This window comes from Leopardus geoffroyi, chromosome B3, assembly GCF_018350155.1.
Source record: "Leopardus geoffroyi isolate Oge1 chromosome B3, O.geoffroyi_Oge1_pat1.0, whole genome shotgun sequence".
NCBI lineage: Eukaryota > Metazoa > Chordata > Mammalia > Carnivora > Felidae > Leopardus > Leopardus geoffroyi.
In genome coordinates, this window is record NC_059337.1 from 22811357 (window position 1) to 22828281 (window position 16925).

The following is a 16925-nucleotide window of genomic DNA, read 5'->3' on the forward strand; positions in this document are numbered from 1 at the left end:
TAAGAATTGTAAATATTTATGGACCCAACTTAGAAGAATCCAAATATATAAATCAATTAATAACAGAGGTTCTTGGGTGGTTCAGTTGGCTAAGTGTCTGACTCTTGATTTCAACTAAGGTCATGATCTTGTGACTTGTGAGTCTGAGCCCCACATTGGGCCTTGGGTTTTCTCTCGCCCTCTCTCTCTGCCCTTCCACCACTCCCATGCATACACAAAGCATGCATGCATGGGTATGTTCTCTCTCTCAAAATAAATAAACATTAAAAAAATAATAAACATAGAGACACTCATTGATAATTATGTGATAATAGTAGAGCACTTTAACACCCCAACTTACAGCAATGGACAGATCATATAAACAGCAGATCAACTAGGAAACAATGGCTTTCAATGACACACTGGACCAGATGGACTTAATAGATATATTCAGAACATTTCAACCTAACAGCAGAATAAACATTCTTTTTAAGTTCACATGGAACATTCTCCAGAATAGATCACATACTGAGTGACAAATCAGCCCTCAACAAGCACAAAAAGATTGAAATCATACCATACATATTTTCAGACCACAATGCTATGAAACTTGAAGTCAACCACAAGAAAAAAATCGGGAAAGACCACCAATACATGAAGATTAAAGAATGTCCTACTAAAGATTGAATGGCTTAACCAGGAAATTAAAGAAGAAACTAAAAATTACATGGAAGCAAATTAAAATGAAAACACTGCAGTCCACAATTTTTGGAATACAACAAAGGTGGTCAAAAGAGGAATACACACACACACACACACATATATAGCAATTCAGGCCTAACTCAAGAAAAAAGAAAAGTACCAAGCACACAACCTAACTTTATACCTAAAGAAGCTGGAGAAAGAACAGGGAATAAAGCCCAAAACCAACAGAAGAAGGTAAATAACAAATATTTGAGTAGAAATAAATGATATCAAATTAAAAAAAATTCAACAAAACTAAGAGCTGTTTCTTTGAAATAATTAACAAAATTGACAAACTCCTAGCTAGACTTCTCAAAAAAAGGAAAGAACTCCCCCAAAATACAATCATTAATAAAAGAGGAGAGATCACAACCAGCACCACATAAATACAATAATTATAAGAGGATATTATGAGAAATTATATGCCAAAAAATGGACAATCTGGAATAAATGGATAAATACCTAGAGATATAAACTACCAAAACTGAAACAAGAAGAAATAGAAAATTTGAACAGACTCATAACCAGTAAAGAAATTGAATCACTAATCAAAAATCTCCCATCAAACCAAAGTCCAGGCCCAGATGACTTCCCAGGGGAATTCTACCAAAAATTTGAAGAAGAGATAATACATTTTCTTTTGAAGCTGTTCCAAAAAATAGAAATCGAAAGAAAACTTCCAACCTCATCTGTGAGGCAAGAATTTCATTGATTCTACAACCAGACAAAGACTCGACTGAAAAGGAGAACTAGAGGCCAATATCGTTGATGACCCTGGATTCAAAAATTCCCAACTAGATACTAGTAAATTGAATTCAACAGTACTTTAAGATAATTATTAACCACAATCAAGTGGGATTTATTCCTGGGCCTCTGGGATGGTGCAAAATTGGCAAATCAATCAATGTGATACACCACATTAATAAAGAAAGGATAAGAATCATATGATCCCATCAGTAAATGTGGAAAAAACATTTGAAAAATACAGCATTTTTCATGATAGAAACACTCAAGAAAATAGGAATAAAAGAAACATACCTCAATATCATAAAAATCATATGTGAAAGGCCCACAGCTAATATTATCTTCAATGGGAGAAAACCTGAGAGCTTTCCTCCTAAGGTCAGGAACATGACAGCCATATACACTGTCACCACTCTTGTTCAACATAATACTAGAAGTACTAGCCTCAGCAATCACACAACAGAAGGAAATAAATGGCATACAAATTGGCAAGGAAGAAGTTAAACTTTAACTCTTCAGAGATGACATAATACTGTATGTGGAAAACCCAAATACTACACCAAAAATTGCTAGAACTGATACATGAATTAAGCAAATTCACAGGAAATAAAATCAAAGTAAATATATCTGTTGCATTTCTATACACCAATAATGAAGCAGCAGAAAGATAAATCAAGGAATCAATCCCATTTATAATTGCACCAAAAGCCACCAGATAACTAAGAATAAACCTAAGCAAAGAGGTAAACTATCTGTGTGCTGAAAATTCTAGAACACTTATGAAAAAACTTGAAGAAGACACAAAGAAATGGAAAAAGAGTCCATGTCTATGCTCATGGATTGGCAGAGAAAACAAGGTTAAAGTGTCTATAATTCCCAAAGCAATCTACACATTCAATGTAATCCCTACTAACATAACATCAACATTTTTCCTAGAGTTAGAACTAGCAATTCGAAAAAGTTTATGGAAACAAAAGACCCCAAATGGCCAAAGTAATATTGGGGGGGGGGGGGAGCAAAACAGAGGCATCACAATTTTGGGCTTTTAGCTATATCATAAAGTTGTAGTCATCAAGAGAGTATGGTACTGATACAAAAACAGACACATAGAGAATAGAATAGAATAGAATAGAATAGAATAGAATAGAATAATAGAGAACCCAGAAATGGACCCACAAGTGTATGACCAACCAGCCTTTGATAAAGCAGGAAAAGAGTATCCAATGAAAAAAAGACAGTCTTTTGAGGAAATGGTGCTGGGAGAACTGGACAGTGACATGCAGAATAATAAAACTGGACCACTTTCTTATACCATACACAAAAATAAACTAAATATGGATGAAAAGCCAAAATGTGAGACAGAGAAACATCAAAATACTGAAGAATACAGGCAGCGACCTCTTTGACCTCAGCCACAACAACTTCTTACTACACACATCACTGGAGGCTAAGGAAACAAAAGCAAAAATGAACTATTGCAATGTCATTAATCTAAAAAGTTTCTGCACACTGAAGGAAATAGCAAACAAAACTAAAAAGGCAACCAATGGAATGGTAGAGGATATTTGCAAGTGACATATCAGATAAAGGGTTAGTATCCAAAATCTATAAATGCTTATCAAATGCAACACCAAAAAATAAGTCATCCAGTAAAGAAATGGGCAGAAAACATGAATAGACACTTTTCCAAAGAAGAAGTCCAGATGGCTAACAGACACATGAAAAGATGCTCAGCATTACTCATCATCAGAGAAATACAAATCAAAACCACAACGAGATATTACTTCACACCAGCCAGAATGGCTAACATGAACAACTCAGGAAACAACAGATGTTGGCAAGGATGTGGAGAAAGGGGAATATTTTGGCACTATTTGTGGGAATGCAAACTGATGCAGCCCCTCTGAAAAGTAGTATGGAGGTTCTTCAAAAAACAAAACAAAACAAAACAAAACAAAGAACTACCTTACAACACAACAATTGCACTGCTAGGTATTTATCCACAGGACACAAAACTCCTAACTTGAAGGGGGACATGTTCTCCAATGTTTATAGCAGTGCTATCTACAATAGCCATATTATGAAAAGAACCCAAATGTCCATAGACTGATGAATGGACAAAGATGTGGTTTACAATGGAATATTACTCAGTGATCAAGAAGAATGAAATCTTGTCATTTGCAATCATGTGGATAGAACTAGAGTGTATTATGTTAAGCAAAATAAGTCAGAGAAAGACAAATGGTTTTAGTCATATATGGAATTTAAGAAAAAAAATGATGAACCTAGGGGAAGGGAAGAAAAAATAAGATAAAAACAGAGATGCAGACAAACAATAAGAGACTTTTAAATACAGAAAACAAACTGAGGGTTGTTGGAGGGGTGGTGGGTGGGGAATGAGCTAAATGGGTGATAGGCATTAAGCAGAGCACTTAATGTGATGAACACCAGGTGTTATAGGTAAATGATGAATCACTGGGTTCTACTTATGAAAACTATACTACACTGTATATTAGCTAACTTGAATTTAAATAAATAAATTAAAAAAAAGAAAATGCAAGAATAATTAAATGCACACATTGAAAAGAATGAAGAAAATTTAAGACAGTTTGGAGAAGGAAAAAAGACACAGAAGATTAAAATTGGGACAGTGTACAAGAAAGTAAGTGTTACAAAGCAGTGCAAGAATGCTTCTGGAAGAAGACAGTCTTGAACCCTGTACTTGATCATTCATCCCAAAATAAAAATTTGACAAAAGCTTTTGTGGGAGGTACTTATAACATCTCATCTGGTGAAGGAGGTGGAGCCTGCTCCTGAAGACCTGGATTCAGAGACTCATCACCTGGTGGATGAGGTAAAAATGTTGTTAGAGTTGTTTTTAACATCAGCAAGATAAATCCTTAACACTCAAGTCAAATGTCATATGCACACTGTTCACAGTGAGTAGCCAAGAGGAGCAGGGTTTTATTCTGTTCTTAACTACACCTGCATCTTAAGGCTCAAAGTCAGCATCTGATATAGACATCACCACAAGCTATAGTGGCAGTTGGTCACACTTCACTAAAGCCAGTAACTGTGTTCATTGATTTAATGCGTAATTACTAGTTGGTAGATGAAGCTCTTCAGTTGATTAACAATCTGATAAAAGAAACCTAGTAATGATCCTTCGCTTTACAAGTCCTTGCTGGTAGGACAATCTCTGTGACAGGTTGCATTGACTTATGTCTTCCTTGTAAATGGTGAGCCCACCAGCAAGGATTACTGATGGACAGCTGGTGAAGTTGGTTGTTTTTATATATTTTTATGTTCAAGACTTTGTTTTTTATTTTATTTTTTTTTTTTTAATTTTTTTTTTCAACGTTTATTTATTTTTGGGACAGAGAGAGACAGAGCATGAACGGGGGAGGGGCAGAGAGAGAGGGAGACACAGAATCGGAAACAGGCTCCAGGCTCTGAGCCATCAGCCCAGAGCCCGACGCGGGGCTCGAACCCACGGACCGCGAGATCGTGACCTGGCCGAAGTCGGACGCTTAACCGACTGCGCCACCCAGGCGCCCCAAGACTTTGTTTTTTAAAAAAAGAAACTGTAGGGGCTCCTGGGTGGCTCAGTTGGTTAAGTGTCCAACTTCAGCTTAGGTCATGATCTCATGGTTCATGGGTTTGAGCCCTGCATCAGGCTCTGTGCTGATGGCTCAGAACCTGGAGCCTGCTTTGGATTCTGTGTCTCCCTCTCTCTCTGCCCCTCACCTGCTCGTGCTCTGTCTCTCTCTCTTGCAAAAATAAACATTGAAAAAATTTTTTAAAAAGAAACTGTAATCGTTTTTAATCACAAAGAAAGAAAATGTATTTTTATTAAGTATACCAAAAGTCAAATTTAAGGGTTTTAAGGATAAGCATATATGAACAAGTGGAGATCTAATGAAATTGAAAGTGTGCACTTACTTCCCACAATACATGTGATGCTTCTGAGGCATTTACAAACCCAGGACAAAGATACAGTACATCTGTGCCAAGTATTTCTGCAATGCTTCTAACCTAATACAATTCCATGTCTTTTTTGTCTACAGTCTACAAGGCCTATAATATAGTTTGTGTGTTTCCAGTATGTTTTTCCAAGCAATGAGCTAAAGAGTAGAATAAGACCATAAGGAAATCGTCAAGATTCTGATTCCTTATAAATGTTGTTACATAATATATCTACTGGATCTTATAGCAAAGGCAAAGCAACAAATTCAGAATCATGTAGTGTAGTGTTGCTCTGCTCACCTTGTTTCTCTATGGTCTTATGTAACATCATCTCTTGAAACAAACATCTTATCTGTCAGTCTATTTGAACCTGGATCATCAATTTCAGCAAAGTTAACTGCTTTTCCTTTTGTCCCCCTTTTCCTTGAGTTGTACTGCAAGTGTAAAATGTCTGAATTAAGAAATTCTGACTATAGCTGTCTACCAGTTTTTCATCTCTTCCCTCAAAATGGTTGAGAGACTGAGAAAAGACACAGGAAATGTATATAAGAAAGCAAGACATTCTTTGAAATATAACTGTTAAAATATTAATGCACTTTTGAAATTGAATTTATCACTACATTTAGGCAAATTTTATATTGTACAGAATGAGTATTTTATTTTTATATTAGTTGTTACTGTTGCTTTATCTTGTGGAAAGTTTAGTTAAGATAGTCCATGGTACAGTAGTCCCCCCCACCTGTGGGGGGATATGTTCCAACAACCCCAGCAGATGAAACCTCAGATAGTACAGAACCCTATAGATGGTATGTTTCCTACACTTAACTACCTATGATAAAGTTTAGTTTATAAATTAGGCACAGTAAGAGGTTAACAACAATAATTAATAATAAAATAGATAAATTATGACAATAGACTAAATAAAAGTTACATAAATATGGTCTCAAAATATCTTACTGTAGTCTATTCACACTACTTCTGATGATGATATGAGATGATAAAATGCCCATGTGATGAAATGAAGTGAAGAAAATGACCTAGGCATTGTGATGTAGCATTAGGCTATTATGAACATTCTGACCATATATCAGAAGGAGGATCATCTGCTTCCAGACAGCAGGTGACTGGAGGTAACTGAAACCATGGAAAGTAATAACACAGATAAAGTGGATCTACTATAAGGTACTGACTGCCTCAGATTTCATTTTATTTGGCCAAGAGGGGTGTAGGGACTTGAAATGACACTATCACCCTAATGCATGCTTTAGATAACAGCTCTTAGAATCACAAGTAAATGTAAGTTCCTGGTATGACTTTATCAAAAGCTCTTCTTTTAAGATTTTGTTTTGGAAATTTATTTATTTTGAGAGAGAGAGAGAGAGAAAGAGAGCACAAGCAGGAAGGGGCAAAAAGGGAGAGTCAAGCAGGCTCCACACTGTCAGCACAGAGCCTGGTACGGGACTTGATCCCATGAAAAATGGGATCATGACATAAACTGAAATCAAGAGTCAGATACTCAACAACTGAGCTACCTAGGTACTCCAAAAGCCCATATGATCACTAGTGTACCCTGCCTTCCAGAGCTTTCCCCTTGTATGACCCATAGATAAGACCCCATCAAGGTTGCCAAAACCCCACTCTTTTGATTTGGATTTACCAATTTGGCCCTTGTCTGGGAACTCCAATGAACTTTACCCACAGACTCTAGTGAAGGTATGTTCCCCAGGTTCTAGGCCTCAGCCTACCTTGACCTTCCAAGGTCGTTCCTCCAGGTATGTTCTGTACCTCCTCCAAGTCCTCTGAGCAATAAAGTTTCTATTTTAATTTCTCTTGTAATCCGTTATTTAACAGATAACAGAATCACCCTCCATGTAGCACCCTGTGCTCCACTTAACAAATGTTCATTTGATAAAATCATAGCAATTGGTATCACCACATAGGATGGTAGAGTGGGCCTTCAGACACAAATCGCTGACTGACTCTTCCACGTGGGAAGTCCTATTTGGGGGAGGTCCACTGTTTGCTGGCCTTTGTGTCACTTCACACTGCAACTTACTACCTATGCAGAGTGCTGTTGTATCTTCCCATCCTTAGATGCAAGTTCTGAAACAACCAGAGTCCTCCTGAGCCAGGCATGGAGCATTGCTCATAAGTCCTAGTTTTAGGTACTATAGATATGTCTTCTGCTTGTTAATTGCCCCAAATAAGGTAATTCCCCCACTGGGTGCTAGGTTTCAGGTATATTTCCTAACTCTAAGCACAGATACAGCTGCTGACTGTCAGGTGAACTGGCTAAGATTTTTACAAGTTCTGCAGTGTTAGTTAAGGTTCAGTACATGAGAGTAGCAACCTCAAACTCAAGGGTATGCTACCAGATGAGTGTTCTAGGGAGTGCCCTTGGAAGCAGGAGAGACAGACTCTCCTCTAACCATGGTGTTTTCAGGTGGCACCAGGACCCTGAGTCTTAGCCAGTATGATTGGAACACCCTGGCGCAGGACGTCATGGCTCCTCACAAAGGCAAGTGCAGCCTAGGTCTTTAATCCTTTTGTATACTTTGCTGCTGTATTGCTGTATACTTTTCTGCTGTCTGCAAGTCATCCCTGGAACCTATGGGGTATTGTCAGTTTTAAACCTGGTGTATGGTGACATAAGATCTAATGGCCCATATAAAAAGCCTGTGTACCTAGTGTTGAAACTACCTAAAGTTCTGGAAGAATTTTGCAAGTTTCTCATTAAATATAAAATAATTGTAGAAGAAGACTGTATACAGCTCAGTGCTGTGGTATACCAACATTGCAAAGCACTGGTTTTATGCTTTGGGGGTCTCGGGTCCAGCCCCAATGATCCTGATACCACTGTATTACTGGCAGCTGACCATAACCCTAGTGAAATTGATTAGGACATCCCAAAGAAAGAAGTGCGCACCTAAATCTGACCAAGTATGCCCACCACAGATCTTGTCAATAATAATTCTTAAGTTTAAATCTAGAATTGAAAACTGAAACTTGAAACTTTTGACATCTTGAGATTCAAAACATTTTAAAATAATTTGTAAAGCAGGAAGAAAGAAAAGGGACAGACTGGTAATTCAGAGTATTTAATACTTCTCTAAACTGCTAGTCACCACAGAAATGAGGCAACTAGGCAGAATTTCCACAGACCCCAAAATGCACAACATTTGTAAAGAGCTTTAGTGTCTAGTGTCTGCTAGCAGGAGACATAGGCCTGGCCCCTAATTCATCTTAGATAAAGAAGTAAATGACCATTTTCTCTAAACTATATTCAACTATATTCAGCCTTTGGGCAGTACTGATATTGCTTGCCCTGAAGGAAGCCATCCCCACACACTAATCAAATGCAAATGCTGTTCTTTATTGTAACTATTGTTCTTATTGTGTGCAGTCTGGGTAATAGGGTTACTAGAAAAACCCCGTAGGTCTAGCACTGTCTCAGGAGATATGCTAGAAGAAAATTACCCAGGTGCATTAGTGCATTGCAGGATGGCTGAGCACCACGTGCTGGCAGACCCTGTTAGAGGAGTTTGAACTATCATGACATTAGGCGTGGATTCTGATCCAGAACTTGTGTCTCTCTATATTAAATGGTGCCAATGAAAATAATGCCTAAGTAACTCACTCCCTCTTCATACCATGCCTGAAATGATATCCCAAGCAGAATGGCCCTTCCAATGTAACCAAATGAGACCCATATAGCTGGCAGGTTTATGCTCTAATGTTCTTTCTGTAAATCTAATGGGAAAATCTCTGTTGTAAAGCTGCCGTTTACAAATTTACCTATAATTAGCTTACCAAAGAGCCCAGAATCTATATGCATTATGGATGAGTATCCACAAAGCTCCATCAGAGACATTAGTTTTTTGCAAGATGCACCCCTGATGATCTGACAGAGCTCACTGAGATTGGCTGAACTAGCAGTAGAGCCCATACTTCTTGTTCCATCCAAAGCCATGCCTCTATCAGAATTTAATACCTGCCAACCACTCCTATTCTTCATGGGTCTACATCTGGGAATGCTACTTTTTCCTGAGCTGTCCCATCCTCAAGCATACCAGCTACTCTGACATCATTGTTCCAGCACATGAATTCACCATTGGAGATGACCTCACCCCAGAAGGAAATGACACAACCCAAGAGGAGGAAAAGGGAAACAATGCACCCCAACCTTGATGGACATCAGGAATTTCTTCTATGGTGACTGTTGACCTCAAGACCAAGTTGCCAAAACGCCTCTAGTTGAACGACCCTGAGGATTCTATAGGATCTATTGTTCCAAAACAGCTAAGTACTTGCCTTAGAAAACTTAGAAAACAAAACAAATGTTTTCTCTGTCAAATGCTTGCAAAACTCTAAGTCCTCTGCTGATTCCCTGGCAATACTAAACATCATTTTACCTTATGGCAAGCCAAATAATGCATAGTTGACCTTTGAACAACACACGTTTGAACTACATGAGTCCGCTTATACATGGATTTTTAAATAATACTATAAATGTATTTTATAATTTTTAATAACTTTCTTTTCTCTAGCTTATTTTATTTTAAAAACATAGTATGGGAGGAGCCAAGATGGCGGAACAGCATGGAAGGTTTTTTTTTGTATTTTTTTGTTTTCTTGTTTTCTTGTTTTTGCATCTTGAGTCCATGAAATACAACCAGATCAACACTGAACCATCCTGCATACCTAGAAAACTGATTTGAGGATTAACACAACAATCTGCACAACCTGAACCACAGAACTCAGCAGATATGTGGCACAGAGAGGTGAACTGAGGGAGAGAGAAGCCATGGAGGGCAAGGAGGTGTTTTTGCTTGTGGAGAGAGGACAGAGATGAGGAGGCTACAGGAAAAAAAACTCCCCCCCACCCAAAAAAAAAAAAAGCAACACAAAAGAAAGTGGAAAAGTGGAAATAGCTGTAGGTACTGAACTAAAAAGGGACAAAGGAGAGGGTTTAAATTCCGTTAAGACTCTATAAACAGGGGGTATGCAAAGTCTGAAACTTCACAGCTTAATACCTGGTCGTGCTCTGGTAGGAAGGACAAATCCCCAGGAGCAGAGTGAGGTCCAGGCAGTCCTCAAGCCACACAGGGAGAGGTGGTTTCACTGCTGGGAAGACATTTGGTAAAGGCTGTGCAGCCACCCCACAGGCAAAGGTCCCAGCAGACCCCAGAGAATAACTATATTTGCTGGTGCTGGAACAAAGTCCTTAAGGGTGAAGCCTGGTGCCAGATGTGTGTTGTGATTTTCTATAATCCCTGAAACGCTGCTGTTACATGATTGCATGAACTTTTTCTGAGAAGGCTGGTACCCAGCCACAGGGCATTGGTAACAGCACGGTCCTGCGAACATTCCTGGTTGCAGTCAGCACCTGGCCACTGCTCAGTGAGAACATGCCCCAGAAGATCTGAGCAGATCAAAGCGGCCATCCCTAAGAAGTGAGGGGTTTGGAAACACAGCCACATCTGGGATAAAACTCAAGAGGAGGTGCAGTCTGGTAACCTGATGGTTTGGTCATGGACTGTAAAAGCAGGGAGTAAATGGAAGACAGAGAGAAAGATGGATGCGTGATTGCTGATAGGAGAGAAAAGAGTTCTGATACTAGAGGCTGGGTAGCTGGGGATGCCATTTTCACCCCTCCCGCACATGCACATACACACCTAAAAGCGCCATAAAAATCCACTGCAATAAACTAAGCAGCGCCATCTAGTGGACAATGGAGCCATTATACTAAGCCCCTCCCAACTGAGCCAGCCTTTGTCTTGAGGAACACTTCATGACTCTCCACCTACTTAGATTATGGACTACAAAGTGCTTCATTCTTTGACTTCTAGGGGAAAACGATCTAATTTCAATTGTATTTCAGCCTGTTTGCTTGTCCATCTATTCAATTTATTTTTTTTTCTTTTTCGTTTTTTTTCTTTTTCTTGAATACAGAAAGAGAAAAAAAATATTTTTATTTTCAATTTTCATTAAAAATATTTCTCATTAATTTTTGCAATATTTTTTATTTTTTTGTAAATTTTTCAAAATGTATTTACTCCCATCATTTCCTTTAATTCTATTCCACTGTATCCAGTTTCCATTTTTTCAAATTTCACACTTCCCCCCCGCTTTTTTTCTCTATCTATCAAGCTCCTTTCAACAACCAGACCAAAACACACCTAGGATCTAAAATCATTTATTTGATTTGTGTGTGTGTGTTTTTAATTTTTTAATTTTAATTTTTTTACCTCATTAATTCCTTTTCTTCCTTCAAAATAATGAAATTAAGGAATTCACCCCAAAAGAAAGAGGAGGAAGAAACGATAGCCAGGGACTTAATTAACACAGATACAACAAGAGGTCTGAACCAGAAATTAGGATCACAATAATAAGAATACTAGCTGGTGTTGAAAATAGATTAGAATCCCTTTCTGCAGAGATAAAAGAAGTAAAAGCTAGTCAAGATGAAATTAAAAATGCTATAACCTAGCTGCAATCTCGAATAGGTGCCACAGCAGAAAGGATGGATGAGGCAGAACAGTGAATCAGTGATATAGAGGACAAACTTATGGAGAATAAAGAAGCAAAAAAAAAAAAAAAAAAAAAAGAGGAGACTAAGGAAAAAGAGCACAATTTAAGAATTTCTCTAATTCTTAATTGTCTAGATTAACATTATTTGTTAATGAACAACAAATAATCATGTTGTTCATTAAAAAGGAACAAGATCAGGGGAGGAGCCAAGATGGCAGAACAGCATGGAAGTTTTTTGTGTGTCTCGCATCCAGGAAATACAGCCAGACCAACACTAAACCATCCTACACACCTAGAAAACTGATTGGAAGATTAACACAACAGTCTGCACAACCTGAACCACAGAATTCAGCAGATACGAGGCATGGAGAGCTGAACTTGGGGAGCAAGAAGCTGCAGAAGGTAGGGATCCCTTTTGTGAGTGGAGAGAGGATGGAGACTGGGGCGGGGGGAGCATATGGGAAAAGCACCCCTTGCCAAAAACAGCTGGAGAGAAAATGGAAAATTGGAAACAGCCACAGGGACTAAACTAAAAAGGGAGAAAGGAGAAAGGAGATGGTTTAAATTCCATTAAGACTGTAAACAAGGGGAGAACAAAGGCTGCAACTCCGCAGCTGGATACCTGACGGTGCTTTGGTGGGAAAGGAACAGAGTGGAGTCCAAGAGGTTCTCGGGCCACACAGGGAAAATTGGTTCCACTGCTGGAAGGACATTTGGTAGAGACTGTTGAAGCCACCGGGTCCCAGCAGACCCTGGAAGGCAGCCACATTTGCTGGTGCTGGGGCAAGGTCATTGAGGATGAAGCCTGGTGCCAGATGTGTGTTGCGATTTTCCATAATCCCTGAAACGCTGATGCTACACTGTCTCAGGAACTTTTTTGGGGGTGGGCTGCCACCTGGCCACAGTCTCGGAGCACCGGCAACAGCAGGGTCCAGTGGGCCTTCCTGGGTGCAGCAGACATTCGGCCATTGCTCATTCAGCCATTGCTTGGTGAGACCCTCCCACAGAGGGGCAGAACCGGTTAAAACCGCAGTCCTTCCAAAGTAAGGGCCAGGGAAAGCAGCCGTATCTGACACAAAACTTGGGAGAGAGGTACTGTCTGGGGCCTGGTCACAGTGAAAAAGTGGGGAATGGACGAGAGCTGAAGACAGAGGACCGGTGTGCGATTGCTGATCCAGGAGAACAGATTGGGTGGATGGGTAGCGCCATTTTCACCACTCCCATGCATGTGCATGCCCTCAGACGAGCACTGCAACAATCCAGCCCAGTAGGCTAGCAGGGCCATCTTGTAGAGAGCAGAGCAGTTACACTCAGCCCTGCCCAACTGGGCCAACTTTGCTCTTCAAGAACACAAGCCTCACTGCCAGCTTAATTTATGAACTATAAAGAGCTACATGGACTGACCTCTATGGGAAAACGAAGCAATTTCAGTCCTACTTCTGTTAGCAGGTTCATCTATTCAATTTTTTTTCTTTTTTTTCTTTTTCTCTTCTAAAATTCTTTTCTTTTTCTTGAATACAGAGAGAGAAAAACCTCATTTTTATTTTCAGTTTTTATTAAATATATGTTTTTAATTTCTATTACTATATTTTTTATTTTTGTGTAAAGTTTTTCAAATTCTACTTCCAACATTTTATTTTAGTCTACTTCAGTGTACTCAACTTTTCAAATTTTCAAACAATTTCCTTTTTTCTTTCTTTTTCTTTTTTCTTTCTCATTTTTTTTCTTGAATGCAGAAAGAGAAAAACTTCATTTTTACTTTAAATTTCTTTAAAAATATTTTATTTAATTTTTATTACCATATGTTTTGCTTTTATGTAAAGTTTTTCAAATTCTATCTTACTCCCATCATTTTATTTTAGTCTACTACTACAGTGTATTCACTTTTTCAAATTTAAAAACGATTTCCTTTTCTTTTCTTTTCTTTTCTTTTCTTTTCTTTTCGTATCGTTTTTCTTTTTGTTTCTTTTCCTTTTTCTTAAATGCAGAAAAAGAAAAAAATGATATTTCATTTAATTTTTATTAAAATATTTTTCTTTCATTTTTTTCTACTATATTCTCTATTTTTGTGTATATTTTTTCAAATTCTATTTTACCCACATCTCCTCATTTTAGTCTACTTTAGTGTATTTATTTTTTCAAATTCTCAGATGATTTTCTTTTTTTTTCCCCTCCCCCCCTTTTTTTTTCTATAATCTGTCAAACCACTTTCAACACCCAGAGAAAAACACACCTAGGATCTAGCATCATCTATTGGATTTTTGTGTGTGTGTGTTTTTAAGTTTCAATTTTAATATTTTTTAATTTTAATTTTTTTTGCATTTCAACGTCTCTACCTCATTAATTCCTTTTCTCCCTTCAAAATGACAAAACGAAGGAAGTCACCCCAAAAGAAAGAGCACAAAGACTACAGCCAGGGATTTAAACAACACAGACACAAGCAAGATGTCTGAACCAGAATTTAGAATCATGATAATAAGAATACTACCTGGAGTCGAAAATAGATTAAAATCCCTTTCTGCAGAGATAAAAGAAGTAAAAATAGAATGAAATTAAAAATGCTATAACTGAGCCACAATCACGGATGGATGCAGCGGCGGCAAGGATTGATGAAGCAGAATAGCGATATAGAAGATAGAGAATCAGCGATATAGAAGACAAACTTATAGAGAATAATGAAACAGAAAAAAAGAAGGAGATTAAGACAAAAGAGCACGATTTAAGAATTAGAGAAATCAGGGACTCATTAAAAAGGAACATGAGAATCATAGTGGTCCCAGAGGAGGAAGAAAGAGAAATAGGGGTAGAAGAGTTATGTGAGCAAATCATAGTGGAAAACTTTCCTAACCTGGGGAAAGACACAGACATCAAAATCCAGGAAGCACAGAGGACTCCCATTAGATTCAACAAAAACCGACTATCAACAAGAAATATCATAGTCAAATTCACAAAATACTCAGACAAGGAGAGAATCATGAAAGCAACGAGGGAAAATAAGTCCCTAACCTACAAGGGAAGACATATCAGGTTTGCAGCAGACCTATCCACAGAAACTTGGCAGGCCAGAAAGGAGTGGTAGATAATATTTAGCGTGCTGAATCAGAAAAATATGCAGCCAAGAATTCTTTATCCAGGAAGGCTGTCATTCAAAATAGAAGGAGAGAGAAAAAGTTTCCCAGACAAAGAAAAATTAACGGAGTTTGTGACCACTAAACCAGCCCTGCTAGTTAAAACCAGCAATTTAAAACCAGAAATTTTAAGTGGGACTCTCTGAGGGGAGAAAAGATGAAAATATACAGCAACAAAAGATTAGAAAGGACCAGAGAGCACCACCAGAAACTCCAACTCTACAAGAAACATAATGGCAATAAATTCATATCTTTCAGTACTCTAAATGTAAATGGACTCAAAGCTCCAATTAAGACATAGGTAAGAGAATGGATAAGAAAACACGATCCATCTATATGCTGTTTACAAGAGACCCACTTTAGACCTAAAGACACCTACAGATTGAAAATAAGGGGATGGAGAACCATCTGTAATGCTAATCATCAACAAAAGAAGGCCAGAGTAGCCATACTTATATCAGACAATCTAGACTTTAAAATAAAGACTGTATCAAGAGAGGCAGAAGGGCGTTATATCATAATCAAGGGGTCTATAGACCAAGAAGACCTAACAATTGTAAACATTTTTGCGCCAAATGTGAGAGCACCCAAATATATAAATCCATTAATCAAAAACTTAAAGAAACTCAATAGTAATACCATAATAGCAGAAGACTTCAACACCCCACTCACAGCAATGGACAGATCATCTAATCAAAAAATCAACAAGGAAACAATGGCTTTGAATGACGCATTGGACCAGATGGACTTAACAGATATATTCAGAACATTTCATCCTAAAGCAGTAGAATATACATTCTTCTCCAGTGCACATGGAACGTTCTCCAGAATAGACCATATACTGGGACACAAATCAGCCCTAAGTAAGTACAAAAAGATTGAGATCATACCGTGCATATTTTCAGACCACAATGCTATGAAACTCGAAATCAACCACCACAAGAAAAAATTTGGAAAGGTAACAAATACTTGCAGAATGAAGAACATCCTACTAAAGAAAGAATGGGCTAACCAAGCAGTTAAACAAGAAATTAAAAAGTATATGGAAGTTAATGAAAAATGATGACACCACAACCCAAAACCTCTGGGACACAGCAAACATGGTCATAAGAAGAAAATATATAGCAATCCAGGCTTTCCTAAAGAAGGAAGAAAGATCTCAGATACACAACCTAATCTTACACCTTAAGTAGCTGGAGAAAGAACAGCAAATAAAACCCCAAACCAGCAGAAGACAGGAAATAATAAAGATTAGGGCAGAAATTAATGCTATCAAAACCAAAAAACACAGTAGAACAGATCAATGAAACCAGAAGCTGGTTCTTTTAAAGAATTAACAAAATTGATAAACCACTAGCCAGTTTGATCAAGAAGAAAAAGGAAAGGACCCAAATAAGTAAAATCAATAATGAAAGAGGAGAGATCACAACCAATGCAACAGAAATAAAAACAATCATAAGATAATATCCTGAGCAATTATATGCCAATAAAATGGGCAATCTTAAAGAAATGGACAAATTCCTAGAAACATACACACTAGTAAACTGAAACAGGAAGAAATAGAAAATTTGAACATACCCATAAACAGTTAGGAAGTCAAATTAGTAATAAAAAATCTGCCAAAAAACAAGAGTCCAGGGCCAGATGGCTTTCCAGAGGAATTCTACCAAACATTTAAGGTTAGAAGGGTTAACACCTATTCTCTTGAAACTGTTTCAAAAAATAGAAATGGAAGGAAAACTTCCAAACTCTGTCTATGAAGCAAGCATTACCCTGATTCCAAAACCAGACAGAGACCCCACTAAAAAGGAGAACTATAGACCAATTTCCCTG

At 37.9% G+C, this 16925-nt stretch overlaps 1 pseudogene; it reads left to right on the forward strand.

The window, feature by feature from the left end:
- The first annotated feature begins 7863 nt into the window (after positions 1 to 7863).
- Positions 7864 to 16925, forward strand: part of LOC123583607 — a 39365-nt pseudogene continuing 30303 nt past the window's right edge.